Raw genomic sequence first — 20,324 nt, 5'->3', positions numbered from 1 at the left:
CTGATAGACACCATCCCAGTGGTGACCTTCTCCCAAGTTAGCTGGGCCAGTTCTTAGATAGCAGAACAATCTACCACAAGGTAGACTGACAAGGCCATCTAAGATCAAGAGTCACAGTCATACCACTAGAAGGGAACTAGCTAATTAAAAGATTGTACTATGACAAGAATTTGAGAATATATTAATTGGGGAAATTAAATTCATTATACAAACTAAGTTTTAGACTTAACTAAATGTTCCTGCTAACAAACAAAACTGGGATATATTACAAATTATTTTCTCCTGCAAGTAATTGCTTTGCTTAAAACAAAATATTCCCCCATGCTTTTGTTGTTGTTGTTGTCCTCAATATGGTTTTTTCGATTCATGTGGAAGAAGGACTTAAATGATCAGTTGCCTCTGCCAGAGTGACTGCATATGTTCAATAATATATCAGTAACAACAACTGACACCGAATAGGCACACATGACAATAAATCATTTTGGGAACTTCCTGAACCTCAGCCAAGTTGTAGACAATAAAAGATCCTGCTTGTAAAGGCAGCTATAAAAGTTAATTTCATACAGGTTCCCCAGCTCACATGCTACGGTTCAGTTCCAAACAGATGTGATCCTGGAACTGCAATGGAAAATGGCATGAAGTATTTTCTTTAACTTTCTGTATCTGGGGATCCCAAGGCTTTGGTTTTGTGTAACCTTTTGTCATTAACACATTACCGTGGGTATGAAAAATGTATTCCTCAAGCATCCCTAATGGCTATGATACTGTTTTTTCATGTCTGAAAATATTCTTCCACATTGGAAAGATTATCCATCAAGTGGGACGTGCCGAGCCATAGAGAACCCTTACAGAGCAGAAATAATGAAGAAGATGGTAGGCATTTGAAGCCGGATTTTTAAAGTTTAGCCTTCCCTTTTGCAAATGAGAATTTTTGCTAACAGATGTCCAGGCAAATAAAATGCAGCAATCACATTGTACTCTCTTTGGAGGAAAAGAGGGAGTGAGGGAACAGAATGGAAAGTGAGTATAGGAAAAAGGAAGTAGCCAGTCTTATAAAATATTAGCCCAACTATGCTGATAGATTAAAACCAAACCTTTCTGGTTCACAAATTTTCCTACTTGTTTTCCCTTGATTATTAAGATGCTCACTCATTCTCCTCTTACCCGAACTCCCATTTCTACTCAAATCCACCTTATTATGAAGCTAAAATAATATTGCTGTTCACTTTAGGAAATAGTTGTTTTCCTTCAATATTATACAGAAATCTTTTTTTTTTTTAATCGGATCTTGTTTTGGGTTCATTAGAGGAGGTCCCTAATTAAAAAAACCCTGGAAACCTTTTATAATGCAAATAATCTGTCTCTCATTTATCCTTTTTTTTTTTTTAAATTAGATTTTTATAGTGCAATGAAGAAAGCATCCTTTTCCCAAAAGCAATGAAGGATTCATGGAGATCAGCATGGCTGGAACCAGGGCAGTTGAGTTGTAATTAATGCAGATAAGTTAAATGAAGGATCTTTAACATGCTAACCATGTACCGGTAGAGCGAGCTATCAACAATCAATCAACAAGCATTTATTAAGTGACTACCATGTGCTAGCTTGGGGACTGTGGTGCTTTCTAATGGGAGGCTGGATTGTCTGGGCCTTTCTGGTGACCCCCTCTGTGATACCAAAGAATATAATCAGGAAGACACAGGGGAATGCTGAAGATAAATTATGGCTTCACAAAGGAAAGAGAACTGAGGATGAGTTGTGAGAAGTGTCCAGAGTTCTCCCCCAATCACTCTATTTCGGGAATGAGAATAAAAGGCAGGCTCAGCAGTAGCAAGGATACCAACCAGCTCAGAAGGTCACAAGCAGATTCAACAATGTGACCTGTAATTAAAGAGCATGAACCAGACAGGACCTACTTCTTCAGGGACTTGGGGAACTAAGAAAAAGAAGCTCCTGAAAGCTGAAAAAGACTGAAACTCTTAATGCCTGGAAGCCAAAATACAATTTATCTTTTATACTCTTAAAAACAAAAGGCAAAACCTATCTGGACTACCTAGCCTCCGCTTCTTCATCTATAAAAAGAAAGGATTGGACTAAGTGATCTTTGCAGTCTATGATCTTAGTATAGAATCCTAAATTTAGAGATGGAAGGTGTAATAGGGATATCTAGCCTAACCACCATATTTTGCAGATGAAGAAACTGAGACCCAGAAAAGTTAAGTGATTTTTTTTCAGTTACGCAAGATGCAATTGGCAGTGTCAGGATTTGAACCCTAAATTATAAGATGGTAATTTGAGAAGTAGAAGCTACTTCAGAGACTGTCTCACCTATATACCTCATTTTGCAAACGAGATAGGAAGACTCAAAGATGTTGAATGACTTGGTCAGCATTTCCAAATAATTAATGGCAGAGTAGGATTTGAATGCAAGAACTTTGATTCTAAATCCAGGGCTTTCCATTGCACTATCCTTCTTCTTACATAGGAGTATGTCCCAAAGACCTCTGACAGCCTTCACCCATAGGCTCAGTATAATCTCAATTCTTGTTTCTGATCCTTCAAATCTGCTACTAAAGATCTAATAAATAAGCCATACTAGAATCTGATCTTAAAGATGTCTTTTGTCATCTTGGACAACACTAGTATTTAATGTGTGAGGATTTTAGAATGATCAAATACCAATCTTACCTGAGAGGCATTTGTGAATGTTCTACTATAAATATTCAGAGTGTGAAAACTCAAAGAAACCATCCTGATACTCTTGTCATAGCCTTCTCAGCATCTCTTGCTGCCCCCCAGCATTCATTCAGTCTTCCCATGGCAAATGAAACACAGGTCACCATAGCAACTGATTCACCAAGGCTACCTCACACATCCTTCATTTTTTGACATACATCAACAATCTGCCTACTTCCTGGATCCCATAAGCACCCCTCTGGAATTTTCAATCCATCCATTCCTTCTCTGCTCAATCCAGTAGAAAAAATCTCCCTGTGTGATCAGCAGCACTTCTTGGTCATCAGTCCTACATACAGTGGCTCCCTTCATTAGAAGGTAAGGTCCTTGAAGGCAGCAGTTATGCCACATTTGTGTTTGTACTGTGAGGGCTCAGCAGAACTGGCAAATGAGAAGCCTTAATAACAGAACCAAAGCCATTCATTTCATTAATGAATGAAAAATCATTCATTCCTTCTCACCCTTTTCCCTCAAGTACCAAAGTGAGTTTTCTACCATTTATCCCTCCTCCCACCACTCATTTTGAAGGACAAGAGAAGGAGATCATCAGTTAGATAAAATACAGCAAAATGATTTTGGGAGAAAAATAGTGGTCTTCCTTACTTCTAAAACAGATCTGGACTGTTCATTTCCTGAAGTGAATAATAAGTATGACTTCCGAATACTACATGGCCACAATTTATTTCTAAGTGATTAGAACATTAAATCAACAGGAATCAAGGACTTGGTCAGTCAATCTGGACATTTCTTCTATCTCCACAGATTGTGACTTGGTAGAGCCCTCTGCAACTTGGTAGAAACTCATTGTAGTGTTACCAAGGCCTAAAATATCGTAACTAACCTCACAATGAACCTCATTAATTTAGCAAACCTAACCCTCCAATGACAAACATATAATCCATCAATGGTCTCAAACTCAAAGTTTTTCTAGCTTGATATGAACCATCTCCTCTTTACATGGCTTTTGAAAACAAGGATCACCTCTGTAAAATGATCCAAAAGCATCAAAAAAGAATTAACATTATTATATAGATTTTTAAAAAATCTCTACAAGCCTATTATTCGAAATATAAGCTAAATATTAGGGAAGATGCTACATGGTACAAAAGTAAGCAGATTTCTAAAGGCCCCACAGCATACCTAGGGATTAGATTTCTCACCTGGCAGGATATAGCTTATTAGTTGATAGCATCATGTGACTTCCTAGAAGGTACAAGCTGCAAGATGGTATTCTTTGTATAATCCAGTAGTAGAAATAAATATCCTTTGGCCCAGGGAGGAATTTATTCAGCTGGCAGGATCTGAACCAACACTCTATTTATAAAGTGCCTGAATATGAGAAGTTTGAAATGATTTTGCAGCCTCTCCCACAATGACCCGTTGAGACTGGGAAAGATCCAGTCTTCTGCTTCTTATTTTACAGGAAAACTCTGGCCTTGAGAAAAGGTAGGCAGTTTGCTCAAGGTCACCCAACAGAATCAGTGGCTGAGCCAGAACCAAAGCCAAAGCTTTCACCTCACTGGGACTAAAACACTTTGCCAGGCACCAAGTAATGGCTCTGTAAGCCAGCCCAAAGAAAGGACCTTTTGTACTGGATGTGAATTTTCTCTGGTGTTAGAATTATTATAGGCTTTCAGTGTGCAGCATTAAAATACCCCAGCTAGCTATTCCAAGGGAGGTTTAATAGAGCCTAAATCCATTTAAAAGCTTTGCCATCCAAATATGGGAATTTTGACTGTGGCCTCTCATCTGTGGGGAGGGAGGGAGAAGAGAGAGTAAACCATTAGATACAGGTGCTGCTATCTCACCATCATAATGATCCCTGGACAGAAAGAGTTCTATGGCCTAAATCCAACCATCACCAACAACTAGCTATGGAATGTGATTTGACTTTTGAAAGCCCAATTCAGAAGCAGACGATTCAGCATAATTAAAAGAGGAAATGTTTTAAGTGATAATATATTTCATGTTGTAATATCAAAATAGCAGTTTCTTAGCATAGTCCACATCAATTTGAAATTCTGATTATTTGTCTAATTGATATTCTATCAATAACAGTATATTTCTAAAATTGGAAAATTGTATCATAAAAATTATTAAATGAGAAACAAGAATTTGAGGAAACATATAATATACCTTTGATCTTTCAGTTCTTTGCAATCTAACCGTTAGGATCTACACCAAAAAAAAAAAAAAGGAGGCAATTTGATGTGCCAAAAGAGCATTGAATTTAGAATCAGAAGTACCCTAGTTCAAATTCAGACTAGTTATAAGATCCCGGGCAAGTTGTTTCCTATCTCTAGGCTAATGTTTTCCAGTGTATAGGAGAGACTTTTGACAAGTCTCTCAGTCTGGGAAATCCAGTATATAATCATAGAAAGTATAAGACAGATAATGAAGTGTTTAAGTACAGGAATGGATCCGTGCCCAGTCTTTCTTTACAAAGTGTGAAAAAAATGCTGGGTTTTTATTATTGAATTAGAAAGAAAAATTGTCTAAGGCAAAGACTGACCATGCATTTATGGTCCTGAAAAGAAGCTAACAGTAAGGTTAAGAGAGTTTGAGGCACAACTGAGACACTTTCAACAGGGAACAAAGATGTAAACTCTATAGTCAAACATGAACAGAGAGAAAGTTTCTTTTTTTATTATCACCTTTTTTTTAGATATTTTAGTTTTTTTAATGAAAGTTTTTTTTATTTTCAAAACACATGCATAGATAATTTTCAACATTAACCCTTGCAAAACCTTGTGTTTCAAAATTTTTCTCTCTCCCTTCCCCCCCTACCCCTCATAGACAGCAAGTAATCCAATATATGTTAAACATGTGCAATTCTTCTATATATATGTATATATATCCACAATCATCATGCTGCTCAAGAAAAATCAGATCATAAATGGAAAAAATGAGAAAGAAAACAACAACAAAAAAGATGAAAATACTATATTGTGATTCACACTCAGTCCCCATAGTCCTCCCTCTGGGTACAGCTGGCTTTCTCCATCACAAGACCATTAGAACTATTCTGAATCATCTCACTGTTAAAAAGAGTCACATCCATCAAAATTGATCATCATATAATCTTGTTACCATATGCATCGTTCTCTTGGTTCTACTCATTTCACTCAGCATCAGTTCATGTAAGTCTCTCCAAGCCTCTCTGAAATCATCCTGCTGGTCATTCTTACAGAACAATAATATTTCATAACATTCATATACTATACCTTATTCAGCCACTCTCCAACTGATGGACATTCATCCAGTTTCCAGTTCCTTGCTCTACTACAAAAAGGGCTGCTACAAACATTTTTGCACATGTGGGTCCTTTTCCCTTTTTTATGTTTTCTTTGGGATACAAACCCAGTAGAGACACTTCTGGATCAAAAGCTATGCCAAGTTTGATAGCCCTTTGGACATAGTTCCAAATTGCTCTCCAGAATAGTTAGATTAGTTCACAACTCCACCAACAATGTATTAGTGTCCTAGTTTTCCCACATCCCTTCCAATATTCATCATTATCTTTTCCTGTTATCTTAACAGTCAGAAAGTTATATAGTGGTACCTCAGAATTATCTTAATTTGCATTTTTCTGATCAATAGTGATTTAGAGAACTTTTTTTCATATGACTAGAAATGGCTTTAATTTTTTCATCTGAAAATTGTCTATTCATATCCTCTGACAATTTATCAATTGGAGGATGATTTGTATTCTTATAAATTTGAGTCAATTCTCTATATATTTTAGATATGAAGTTTTGGGATAAACAGTTTCAAGCAAGACTCCTGGCAGCAGAGAAGAGAGCTAATTATGATTTTAAGAGGAACTCTAGCTCTGGCGATCATTACTTGAGCTTCAGAACAAAGCACAGCCTAGGACCTCACTGAATAATTCCCCCAGAAGAGACACTTCACCAAGTAGGGAGCAACATGAAGATTTCTATAAGAGAAAATAATTTTGAGGCTCTATAGTACTAAACTAGTGTGTGGCGTTGGCCATGTACATTGTCTATATTTGTGGACATTGTAATCTTAAGAGTATTCACTCTTCTCATGGATATCATGTGCACCTGTGGAAAAATGTCATGAGTTTATGGGGATGAATATTTGCTACTATTTTCACTGTGCATAATGAGCACTTTTTCTTTGACTTGATTTGCATCTACTGGTTAACTAATAAAGGGAATCTCAACAGCAAAGACTTGTCAGCTACAGTTTTAGTAGCATAGACTCAAAGGATGCCCTAGGACCTAAAAGCAAATAGCAGTTACCTATGATGACCCAACCCCAAAATGTGAATACAAAAGGAGTAGGTATCTCAGAGGGAGTATCACATTCAAATTGAGGTAAGTAAGATTAAATAGTTGACCCCCTCCAGCTATCAGTCCTATGATTCTCTATAATACATCCTATAATATGGTTTCCCCAACAATGAATCTCAAATTATTTGAATATGAACATGATAGAAATCCCACTATTCACCTAGAACATTCATGTCTAGTTGGAGAGATTTCTCTCTGCAGTTGAGATTTCATTTCAGTTTCTGATTTAGCACTTGTTCCGGAGCTTCCAGCATTAGAGTTGCATTAGACAGCGGCAGCTAGGTAGAATAGTGGACAGAGTGCCAAGCTTGGAGTCATAGGACATCTTCCTGAGTTCAAATGAGCCCTCAGACATTCGCTCTGTGACCCTGAGCAAATCACCTAATCTTGTTTGCCTCCGTTTCCTCATCTGAAAAATGAGCTAGAAAAAGAAATGACAAAACACTCCAGTATCTTTGCCAAGAAAACCCCAAATGAGGTCAGACATGACCAAAAGTTATTGAACAACAGACAAGGCAATCTCAGTCTTTAGAACTAGAACCAATCAAAGGAAGATAGAATTCATCAACTAACTGCTTCTGTCCCTGAAACCCCTACAGGTCATCGGGCAAAAACTATCTGAGGTTGCCCAATCATGGACATGACAAGAAAAGGTCAGAAAGACTGATATTGGGCAGGAACTGAGCCAGAGATATGTGGGCAGTAGGAACAATCAGATGATTGTGCTTCTAATTTCAGCACAACCGGCACGAAAACGTGATTTGGCTTGAAGGTGTCCACTTTTGAAAGTCCACTGAGTGGTATTTACTTGAGAGGTTTTTTTTCTTTCCTCTTTCTTTAAAAAAAAAAAAAACTTAAAAATTCATCTAAGCATTTCAAGGAGCCCAGTGTGTAAATAAGAACATATTCCATTGGGAAAGAATCACTTCACGATAGAAAGAAATTCTCATCCTCCAGTGTGTCTAACATCATCCAGGTTTCTTCATTTTGCCTCCCCAGCCCCAACAGAGCTTGCTTGGACTGGAGCCTCCTGGGAGCAGACAATGTCTTCCAGCTTTCCTGGGAATCAGCAGCTTTTCTTTCTCACCCTCCAGCCTGCAACAGTGGGTTCTCTTCTCTTGGCCCAGCTTTCCACCCTTGGCCTCCTCTATTGCTTCCACAAGTGAGTTTATGGGCCAATCCCAGAAAATCAATCCTGCTTTCTTTATATTCCATATGTTTTCAAGCTGATATCCTCAACATTCATCAGGAAGGCTCTGTTTCCAATTTACAACTGTCTCCTCACCAACATTAGCAGCCTCCCCATACAGCTTTATAAGAATTCCCAGGATCACTTTCTCCAACTCCCCAAACACCTGTTGCTTGCTTTGGGATTATGCTTCTCTTCTATCCATTTTTATTCTCTCTAGGGTAAGGACTGTACTAACTGACTTTTTTTCTCAGAGAAATGTAAAATATTTGTCTACTTTTGCTAACCTCATCTATTCAGAGCTTCATCAAAATTAGCTTACCCTCATTTTTATTATTTTTTTAATCATGGCTGAAGGTTTGCTTTCCATACCTTCCACATGAACACTTATGGAGAATAGCTATGTCCCCTTAATATTTCCTGTATTCATGATTAACCATAAGGTGATGCCTTTTGTGACTCATTTCACCTGCTTCCCTGGATAATGTTTTCTTTTTCTTCCTCAGAAAGTGTCTTTTTTAAAAACTTTAAATAAAGTCAAATTAAAAAAAAGAAAATGTCTTTTCTGTACTACATAATGATGATTGTGCTTTTCTAACATTTAGCTGCTTGCTAGAATTATCCCTCTCTGATATTCTTAGTTGGGAGAAATTGTCTTCTCTGAACAAACAAAATCATTTAGGTTCTTTATTTGAGAGGAAGAGGGAGGAGAATCAATCCACAAAAATTCTTATGACACATATTTAGAATTACAGAAATTTCAATGGCAACTACCTGGGCAAACTGACATAACTAAATATTTCCTATGGCAAGTACATAGGGAATTCAGACAGCAAACAATAAGTAAAATCCCTACATCTCTTACACATACGTACATATACACACACAAATTTGGGCACATGGTCTAGAAAGGTAACTTTCCAAAACTGAAATTCCAAGGTATAAAATAAGAGAGAATAATCAGCTACAGAAGGAGCCCACCCTAAGAGACTGTTTATCAGTATAAGCACTAAAGTGTCTCAACTTACATCAACCTAAAAAAACTAATATGAAATAAGCCATAATTGTAGGAATTAGTGTGTATCACTAACAATTCTGTAGTCCTCTAAGCTAATTGCAGATTTGTAGAATTTGTTGGAATTTATGATCTATTCAAAACCATATCTTATGAGTCACCATTTTCTTTTGACTCCCCCCAACCATACAGAATTCAGACTGTGAAATCCTACTATAGCAAAGGGATCTAAACTTAAGATAAAAAGCAACATTATAGAAGGGATAGGGTTAGATACAAGGAATAATATTTACATGATACTTTAAAGTTTTCAATTCATGCTACATGTTATCTTATTTGACTCAAAAAAATAGTGTGAAGAAGATGCTTTGATTTTCCTCATTTTATAGATAAGAAAATGAGTTTCCAAGAGAAACATAACTTTCCCAGTCATACATCTAGTAAATATCCGAAGTGGGATTCTAAATCCTGAACTATATTTACTACATCCTATCATCTCTCATGAATTAAATCAAGAAAGTAGAATTCCTGATCCACATTCCCTAAACTGGATTCTAACCTTCATATGTTTTCTGAGAGTATAAGTCAGCTAATTATTAAACACTGTCTCCCCAACCCAGCAAGAGGGGAACACATCAGTTTCACTCATACACTGGACTAATGAAAAGATTAACCTTTGCATGCAATTCCTTAGGATTGCTTCCCTTTTTCACTCAGTCTAGCCTACTTGAGAAAGCTATTCTGCTACTCCTGGCCACTTCTTCATCTCCCTGGCAGTTGCTTCCACAGTCTCATTTCTCTGTTATCATTTACTCATAACAAGATGTTATACTAGCATCCATAAACTGCTTCCCTTTCACTTTCCTTTCAGTCTTTCAGAATTGGAAGTGTTGAGGTTTCAGATGGCTGGAAAATACTGCTTCTTGACATTCAAGGCTCAATTTCATTGGAAGAAAAACTGCTAAAGCATTGGAGAAAATTTGTTGCTTTCTTTTGGAAGTAAGAGGAGGAAGGGATGATGACGGAAATCTTTTCTGTTCACAGGTAACTTACTCTCAGTCAACTCTGAGTCCCCAATCTACATTTTTTTTAATTAAAGCTTTTTATTTACAAACATGCATGGGTATTTTTCAACATTGACCCCTGCAATGTTCCAAATTTTCTCCTCCTTCCCCCCACTCCCTCCCCTGGACGGCAGGTAGTCCAATACATGTTAAATATGTTAAAAATATCCCAATCTACATTATTAAATTTGATTTATATACAAACCAGAAAATATCTCTTTTCCCATAAGCAGTTGCTGACCTCCAAATAGAGGTGAAAAATAGATAAACTTCCAAAACTTGGGGTTAAATAAATATTAAAGTTACTGGTTATACAAATTATTATTTAATAAATAATGACATAAACAAAAATTTACCTTTCAGCTGTAAGAAAGATCACAATCAGATCCACCTCTAATCATTATTTCCACTTTTGACTTTTCCTTGCTTCTAGAACAAAACCCCACCATTTTGTTTAATCAAAATAATCTCTAAAATCTTTCAAAAATTCTCTTTATAATGCATTAGTCCATATGCTTTCTCCCTATCTCCATAGAATAATTGCTAAAATAGTTCTCCAAGTAAAACATGATATTGTGTCCAGATATAGACACACCCCTACTTTTCATAATCTCTGCATGGCAGAGCCTATTTCCCAGTCACTCTGGAGATACTCCTTATGTCTGCAAATATAAATTGGTGCATTTTACCAAGCTTCTATACTGAATTCAGAAAGAAGAGAGCCAAATCATAATATTGTTTTGCTATATCTCAATACTTTCTGAAGAAATGGATGCTCTAGTTCAAATAATTAATATTAGTTATCTTATGTCAAAACCCAAGCATAACATAAGCTTAGGGATTGATTTCACTGGTGTGAGAAACTTCTGAATGAACAAATTTCCTCTATGAATGCAAGTTGACATCTTTCCTACAACTTATAGTGGGATATACGGGATGTTTAAGGAGTATTAGCACTTACAGTGTAAGAGTTTGCTGTGCCCTTTTTCAGGGTTGCTTACTCACTTTTGGTGTTCGCTCACTACCCAACTCTTACCTGTGGCTTCAAGAAGTTGTAGCATGCAGAGCATTCATATCCCAGTAGACCATTCAGCAGATGGCATAAACCAGGTTGAGGGTAACTGTCAAGCCTCAAACCCTTCAATGAGTTAGGAGAATGTGCATTCCAAGGATATGAAAACTTGCCCCAGTGGAGTGGGCAAATAAGAAGGATTTGTTCCAGTGGCCATGAGATGACTGAAACAGGCTCTGTGTAGAGCTTAATGCTTGATCAGACATCAAATATGCCATCCACTGCATCCTGGGCCATCTGGACTTTTGTTTTGCCACTGTATTTCCATGACTCTGTAAGAGAATGAGACTGATGGTTTTGTGCAACTCTGCTTTATTTAAATCTGATTCACTTGGACAAATCAAGACATCATGATCCTCTTCTAAAACAAAGGATGAACAATAACTTGTGGTTCTAGAGATGATTATTATCTCAAAGATAACAGCCTATGGAGGCTCTCCAAAGTACTGGCAATCTCTTAATTGCCAACTGTTATGACCTGTTCTCAGTTCTCATCTTTTTTGATCTCTCTATGACATAGGTCACTTTCTCCTGTGTATATTTTCTTCTCTAAGTTTTTATGACACTGCTTTTCTGATTATCCTTCTATCTGTCTGTTCTTTGTTGGTCTCCTTTGTTGGATCTTCATCCATGTCATTGTTGCTATACATCGTTATCCCCTAAAACCTTTTCTTGGGTCTCCTTCTCTTCACCCTCTCTATTGTCTTACTTGGTGATTTTATTAATTCCCATAAGTTCAATTATCATAAAAAAGTCACATATATGACAGCCCCAACTTCTCTGCTGAGCTCCAGTCCCAAATCACCATCACACATTTCAAACTAGATATTTCTTAGGTGTTTCAAACTCAACATATCCAAAACAGACTTCATCCTTTCCCCCAAAACTTCCTCTTTTCAACTTGCCTATTAATGTAGAACTTCCCAGCTCAAAGCACTGATGTCTTCCTTTATTCCTCACTTGCCCTCCTCCTACATAACTAATCTGTTGTCAAATCTTTTCATTTCTTACCTTCATAATATCTTTTATAAGTGTTCCTTTCTATGTACTTACACAGCCTTCTCCTTACAAAAGCTCTCATCACCTCTCATCTCACAACTATTGAAAAAGCTTTCTAATTGGTCTCCCTGCTTCCTATCTCCCAATTTTGACACAGCTGTCAAAAGTGTGGACCTGACCATGTCAGCCCTCAACCTCCCCAATAAACTGGTTCAATGTCACTTCCAGCATTAATTACAGAATGCTCTATTTGGTGTTAAATGCCCTTCACAACCTGGCCTCTTTCTATCTTTCTAGTCTTTTATTATTCTACTACCAAATATACTTTAACTTAGACACTAATTCACTTCCTATTCCTCACACATTCATTTCCCATCTGCCTGAAGCGGCAAGAGCTGGCCCTCCTTCCTGGAATTTCTCCCTCCTCACCTCCAACTTCTAAATTCCCTTGTTTCCTTCAAAACTAATCTCACATCCCATCTTCTACAAAATGACTTCCCTAGCAATGCTCTCTCCTATCCCCTCTTACCCCGGTCCTTTTCTTCTAAAATGATCTTCTCCTTAAAGTGTATGCATTTTGTTTATACAAATTCTTAGCAATTGAATGCCATTTCCCTCTTTAGAATGGGAGCTCCTTAAAAGCAGGGACAATATTTTTGTGGAAAACATGTTTGAACTGGGAAGTCTTAAGAGATAGATTCTCTCCACTAGAAACATGTTTTTTTTTTTTAATTTGTATTTGTTTTATTTTTAACTTATTAAAAAAAAAGCTTTTCCATAATATAGTAGAATAAAAAGATGATATCACATGAAACTGCAAATCTATTATGTACAACTTGCTATTCTTTTAGAATATATAATAAAGTTCATTTAACTTTCTTTTTTTTCTTCCCTCCCTTATCCTAGAGATTGCTTCCTTCACACACACACACACACACACACACACACACACACACACACCTATACACACATATGTAAAATTATTCAACACATACTTCTATTTATCAGTTCCTTCTTTGGTTGAAGATACTATCTTCTTCAGTATTTACAATAATCAAAATAATAGTCATTCAAAGTTGTTCTTAAAACAATGTTGCTATAAATGTATAGAACATTTCTACTCATTTTGCTCTTCATTATTTCATGCAAGTTTACTCATGTTTTTCTAAACTCAATGAATTCATTATTTGTTACAATATAATAGTATTCCATCCTGATCATATACCACAACTTGTTCATTTCATTTTATAATTTTTAACAAGTGTAGGTGACTTATGGGAATTCTTAACTAACTAGAGGTCCAGAATATTGTACAGATTTTGGTGCTAGATCTTCCATTCAACTAATCTCAGAATCTTCACATTTTGATTCATAATTACTATGTGAGAAGCACTTATGGCATAATGGACAGAGGGCTGGATATGGATTCAGGAAGAGCTGAATTGAAATCCTACCTCTGACATTTCCTAGCTGTGCAATGATAACCTATCTCAGCCTTGGGCAGCTCTCTAAAATTAAATTACAGGGAGATTGGTGATTGGTGTCAGTGTGGGAAATTCCAGTAGTACCTGCACTTCTTCCCCTGATGAAATCTCATGTCAAGGCACATGGGAAATATGAAATATAAAATGTGAGTCCTTTTGTCAAGAAGTTTGCAATTTGGCTATAGACATAAGACTTCGATGTATAAAATGTCAGATAACTAAAGGGCAATAGCACATGATAGGACATGATTAATTGCTAAATGAGTTGGCATTGACAACTTTTGTGAGAACGTTTCTAGTCTTTTAGCCACGGCCCAGTAAGGTTCACAATGAGTTGTTTTCTCTCATGTTGTTTATGTTACATTTTCCCTTTCTCTAGTTATTTATTTGAATCTTAGCTCACTTTGCTTTGTTGGTAAAAATGGCCCTAGCAGTATTATCTGTGCTCTGATCATTTGTGTTGTGTAACTGACCACCATTCCACAGTGTGATTATATCATTATAACACCATTGCATCTAAAAATGGGGATACACTATTTTAGATTCAGTTTCTGAGTCATATGCTGGTAATGCTTAGAAATCTCTCAATATCTGCCGGTCCAAACAGCTTAGGGCTTCTTAGATTCCACATCCAACTACAAACTTAGATGTTTATTTGACCATTGTCTTATATCTTAGTAACTACTTTCCAGGAATCAAAAGAAACTAACATAGATCCATGGGGTTTTCCCAAAATTCAGGATCTAAAATGAATTAGGATAAACAACCTATGAGAAATCAGGCTGCAGATTGATTTGTTGTTGTTTTTGTTGTTGTTGAAGTAATAAAAAGACTGAGCTTGATGATGGTGTTGGCAAGTGTTGCAACAGCTGATGAAAAAATTCATGTTCAGGTTTTTTTTTTTTAACTTTCTATAAAGCTGAGAATAAATATTTGTCTAAAATGCCTATCAAGATTAACCTGCAAAGACTTACCTGTGGAAAAGATTTTTCATCTGTCACTTTGGATTAGCTACATAAAACGTTAGTTCTAGAAAGGACCTTAGGAATCATCTAAACCAGGAGTTCTTAGCCTGTAGTTCATGAAATTTTTTAACTGAATTTCAACATGATTGATTGCTTTTGTAATCTTATGTATTTTATTTTATGTATTTATATCACTACACATACACACGAACATGTACTTGTGTGTGTATGCACACACACACACACACACTCACAGAGTTGTTTTATCCTCGGTTGCAAAATAAGATCCTTTTGAAATGGAATTCTTTCTTTTGTACAATTTATATGTCCTACCCCTTTCACGGTGCCTGAACAGTTGACACTGATTAAAAACTTCATTGATTGAAGGAAATTTCAAATTCAATAAAATTCAACAAAGATCTATTAAATTTCTACTGTTTGCAATACACTAGGCTAAAGACTAAAGGAGTTATAAAGATTAGAGATTAGGTAAATTCTTACAAGAGCTCTTTTTGCATTGTGACCATTTGATGTTACTCTTTGAGGTAGGAGTAGCTTTTTTGTTAGCTCATTATCTTCCTCTAAAAATGACCCCAGATCTCCAAAAGTGCTACTTACTCCTTTTTTTCTTTTTTTTCTTTTTTTTTTTTTTAGCAGTTTTGTTATTATAATCAAGTTTTAAATCCAAATTGTGGATAGTATTGTCCTAGGCTTTCAGTGTTCCTTACTGTTACTTTCTAAATTCTATCCAGGAGCTCAACCTCAGAGACTCCTTTTCTTTCCTAAGCCACATTTAGGGACCCTAGCCATACTAACCTGCAAGGGAATGGAGAAAGGAAGAAAAAAAAGGGGAGAGGGGAATTTACATGGTAGCTTTATTATATGTTTAAAAGAAATAGCAAGTTGTACATAGTAAATTTGGAATTTCATTGTAATCATATTTTTTATTATATTGTGTTATAGAAATGCTTGTTTTATCTATAAAGTTAAATTTAAAAAAAAAAAGATTAAATAAGATACAGTCTCAGGACTCATGGAACTTACTCTGTAGTGAGGAACATTGCATATTCACAACCTTAATATTGTTTTGTTTTGTTTTTTTAAGCCATAAGAGGCTGCCAGTATTAGAGAGAGTCCTAACATTGCTGAGAGGGCTGAGCAAGCTCCAAAGGAGTTTTCTGAAGTCTTTTTTGTCCTCAGCTTCCCTTCAACTTTGGGTACTATTTGATATCTTTCTGGCTGAATATACTTTATTTCCTTGACTTCCAAAAGTACTGTTCTTCCTGGATCTCTAACATTTCTTTCTAGTCTTTTGCTTCTTGATCCTTTTATGTAAGTGTTCATGCAATGTCTTCTTGTTTCCGTTCTTTCTTGATCTTTTTCTTGGCACTCATTAACTATCACAGCTTCAGCTCTAGTCTCAATACAACTCAACTCTCAAACCTCCATCTCCAGTCCTAACCTTTCTTCCAAGTAGAATAGAATCTCAAACTGCCTCTGCTTAACCTTTCCACTCTTGAATGTGGTGATTCACCACAATCAATAACCATTCATGAATTTTAAGTAAATTATTATGTGTGGATGGAAGACAGATTGTAAGAGGGGGAGTTTGGGGGGAAATTTTGGAAATAGTAAGTATAGGCAATAATTTCAAAAAGTTTGGCCATGAAAGGGAAAAGACATAGAATTGTAGCTGTGTTGAGACTGAGAAGGGGGACCCCAAAATTCCCAGATTGGTGCAGTGAGGTGCTTGAACCTATCTCCTAATTAAAGGGCAAAGATTTTATTGAAAGAAATATACTATTACTATTCCAAAGCAAACTGAATTCTAAGGAAATCCAGTAAAGAAACTGAAGCAAGGAGATATACAGCTTTCAGTCATAGATGTTAATTCTTAGCCAAGGGTAAGGCTAGGAAATAATCTCCAGATGAATTAAGGGTGGTCTCTGAAATTTTATTATCACTGACCAGATCATCAGTCAGCAATGAATTGAGAAATAGTCTGTTCAGAATCAGACAGATTGGGCCTATGAATTTCCTGAAGCTAGAAGCTATCTGGCTAAGCTATTAGCACTTTGGAGCAGATTCCAAAACCAAAAGTTTTAGGGTTTCATATTACATCAGCTGGATAGGGAAGAATTTAGGGAAGGATTTAAAAAAAAAAAAAAGAGTTCAGAAGACCTGAGTATCTTCATAGAGGAAAAGAAGTCATGATAAAAGAGAGGTTCACTGTGAGTGAAAATAAAGGTTGAAGATGAAAGAAGGAAGAATGAAGAGAACAATAGAAAGATAAGAAATTGTGCATGTGATGGTAGCCTCTGATGGTATAATCAAACTAGTATGTGATTAAATGGAATACAGAGAGAAATGAGCTAGAATCAAGGAGGTGGGAAAATTCTCACTACAATCATCAATATTAATGATGATATTGTGTGGGAAGAGTGCAAGACCCCTTTTCCCAAATTAACTAATCAGAGATATCATCAGGTATAAAGAGAAAGCATTTATTTAATCCCTGCAGGGTAAGGCCAAGACACAAGTGGGAACCATCCCAACTCTTCCATGTGCTCCTAAAACCTGGCCAGCTTCTGCCTTGTCTAGGACTTCAAAGCAAAAGACCCAAGCTTGTAATCATCCTTGTAATCATCCTTGACCAATGGTCACCAGTGTGTGCTGCCTTCCACAGGCCACATCACTTCCTGCAAGTTCACTAACTTACTAAATCCCAGGGTTCAAAATTTATCCCTCCAAAGATCATATGACGCCCCCCCCCCCACTCCCCAGGGTCCCAGCTCAGAACAGGGATCATGTGACAATACTGAGAAATACTTCAACCAATCAGTCCCATTCAATGTTAATAAACAAATGATGATGGCAAAATATTGGATGGAGAGAAAGACATAACAGATACTTGAGTGTGACTAAGGTCCAAGAAGGACAATTTTCTTCTGTCCCCTCTTATTCCCCGGCCAGACAGTGACACTCACTCTCCAGCTTTCTGTTGTTGAGCTTCAGCAAGTTCCTCAGAAAAGCCAGGTAGAAATAATTTACTACTACACCTATAAACTCACCTAGCTTGTAAACAGATTTGGGGGGGGGGGGTTCTCTATGCATTCATCTGGGAGGATAGGGGATAGAAAAAGAAGAGCTTAGGGCAATGAAACATAATCAATTATTTGATTTGTCTCTAGTTCTAAATACCATACTTCTTTTTTTATATGTTTCCTCATTCTCCATGCCATCCCTAATTCCAAGAATATACCTCTAACTATGATCATATATAGACAAAGGGAAAAAAAATTAAAGAACCTTATCCCTGCTATTCACATCCATAAAACAAACCAGGAATACTATTACTAACTAATAGTTACTTAAGGTTTGTAAAATATACTCTTTTGATAAACTTAAAATTGTCCTGAGACTTTTGGAACACCCTGTATTATTTTATTTGAAATAACAACCCTATAATGTAGGTGTTATTATTATCATCATTTTATAAATGAAGAAACTAAGATTCAAATAAAATTCAGAACTGGAAGGAAATCTTAGAGGTCATTGAGTTCAATGCCCAAATTTTACAGATGAGAAAACTGAGGCAAATAGAAATCAAGTGACTTACCCATGGGGTAATAAGTATCTGAAGCAGTATTAGGTCTGACTCCACTTTGATACCTCTAGTTAACTGCAAGTGTACTACTGGGAGCAGCTAGATAGTCCTTCTCCTGACAACCCATTATTTCCCTTTGGGTATAAAGGAAATAGAGAGAAAACAGTCTTGCCACATCACTCTAACCAACCTAGCCTTCTTCTCTGCCATCCAACATGAGTAGCACTTTAGGATCAGTATCCCCTTTTTTCCTACAAATCCAAAAACTAATTACCAATCATCTCCCCTTGTTCTATCTATTCCTTCTCTTAGTCAAATTGGCCAGAACTTGGGAGGATATAAAATTGAGCTAAAGACCAAATCAGAAAGAGAAAGACTCTAAAGAGCATGTTTTCTCCATCATGGGGCTGGAGAGCCAGGCCTGTGCTTTTGCATGTGCTTGAGGTGTGATGTATAAAAATAAAACAAAATTTATCTTTGAACTGCTTTTTGGAACCTCCAAAAAGACCCTGAACATCAAAGGGACTTCTGAATATAGATGATTTTATCATTGCCTCGTTGGTTCCAGCCATTATTAAGCATTTTGCTTGAATCAGCCACCTTCTGATAAAGAAAGGAAACCCCAAACCCAAAGCACATTGTCAGCAAATGAACCCAAACACTCCAGCACACACACACATGCCCAGCATATGGCCTCCATATATCCTATGGTTCAATGAAATAAAACATTACAAACTTAGATTGGAGTTTGTGGTGCTGGGCACACTTGGTGTCCAGAATACAGTGAGGTTACTTGTTTGATGTTCATGTATGTTCTCCCAGGCTGCCCCCCACCTCAAGGGAAAGATACAGAAACCTTGACTTTCAGACCTAGGGAAATATAGATGTGGCTTCAGCCTGGCCTCCTGCTGAGCAGGCAGCTCAATTCCTCAAGTGCTCTGGTTACTGAATGGGGCACAGTGTATGGACTCCCTGGCTGCACCCCCAATTAAACTATGCCCTTTTTTACAACCACCAGGATCATTTCACCTAGTGAAGATTTCCATTTCTCTTTCTCTGATAGAATTTGGTGCATTGGACTTGGACCCTGAATAGTTCAACAGGTGAGAAACTGCCTCAAAATTCACATGAGAAAGAGCTACAGTCCCTGATATTGGATAGATTTTCATCTCCTGATCTACATTCAAAAGGGAAAGAATTTGAAGACACAGAGCAAGTCTTTATTCAAGTGCCGTCTATAGATTAACAGCTGTCTTAGATCACTTGACTGTACAGAGGGAAAGAAACAGGGAAATGGGTTTGTGTTCAGTCCAGAGCGAGCTGACTTTCAAAGGTCAGAGGGACACCTGACCTTAAGACTTCACTAGAGGTATATGAAGCACACTTTTAGCCAGATACTATCAATCATGTAGCTTCTTGTTTTTGTTAATAAGTCTAGTCTTGGGATCAGGATGGGGGGAAAGCAAAAATATTTAAAGTTCAGAATGCAATTAGTTTAACAAGATTGACATAAATTTCTTTAAAAAAAAAAAAACATACATCCTGAGTTTTAATCAATAATTTTGTTAAGTATATTTTATTTGGAAGCTAAATAAAACTATTGAGGGGTGTGTGATTTTTTTTTCCTTTCAAAAAGACCTAGAAAGAGGTTGGATTGAAGAGGAACTGAAAGAGAATGAATTGTTTCTCTGAACTGAATCTCTATAAATTATATTGTTACCTAATACCTTTGCACTGGGAGCATTCATGTCCCATATTGTTGCTCCAAATACCTTTACAATCATTCTAATTCCTTGCTCTTAATGCAGGGAGTCCCAATCAAATCACATATTACTGAAATATATTCCTGAAAGCAGATGCAGTATCTTCCAGAAATA

At 36.7% G+C, this 20,324-nt stretch overlaps 2 long non-coding RNA genes across 3 annotated transcripts in view; one reads left to right on the top strand and one right to left on the bottom strand.

Annotated features, from left to right (window-relative positions):
- The window catches only part of LOC116420638, a 99,589-nt gene extending 96,811 nt beyond the window's left edge, over positions 1-2,778 (bottom strand). For both annotated transcript variants that reach the window (XR_004231017.1, XR_004231016.1), the window contains exon 1: positions 2,686-2,778. This is a non-coding gene — a long non-coding RNA (uncharacterized LOC116420638). The remainder of the gene's footprint in view (positions 1-2,685) is intronic.
- Positions 2,779-2,902: 124 nt separating this feature from the next.
- On the top strand, positions 2,903-20,096 carry LOC116421335. Its single transcript, XR_004231659.1, has 3 exons — positions 2,903-3,051; positions 10,128-10,300; positions 19,511-20,096. It is a non-coding gene; the product is annotated as an uncharacterized LOC116421335 (long non-coding RNA).
- Positions 20,097-20,324: the final 228 nt, after the last annotated feature.

This window comes from Sarcophilus harrisii, chromosome 1 (assembly GCF_902635505.1).
Source record: "Sarcophilus harrisii chromosome 1, mSarHar1.11, whole genome shotgun sequence".
In the NCBI taxonomy this organism is placed as follows: Eukaryota; Metazoa; Chordata; class Mammalia; order Dasyuromorphia; family Dasyuridae; genus Sarcophilus; species Sarcophilus harrisii.
This window is presented reverse-complemented; position numbering and strand designations above follow the sequence as displayed.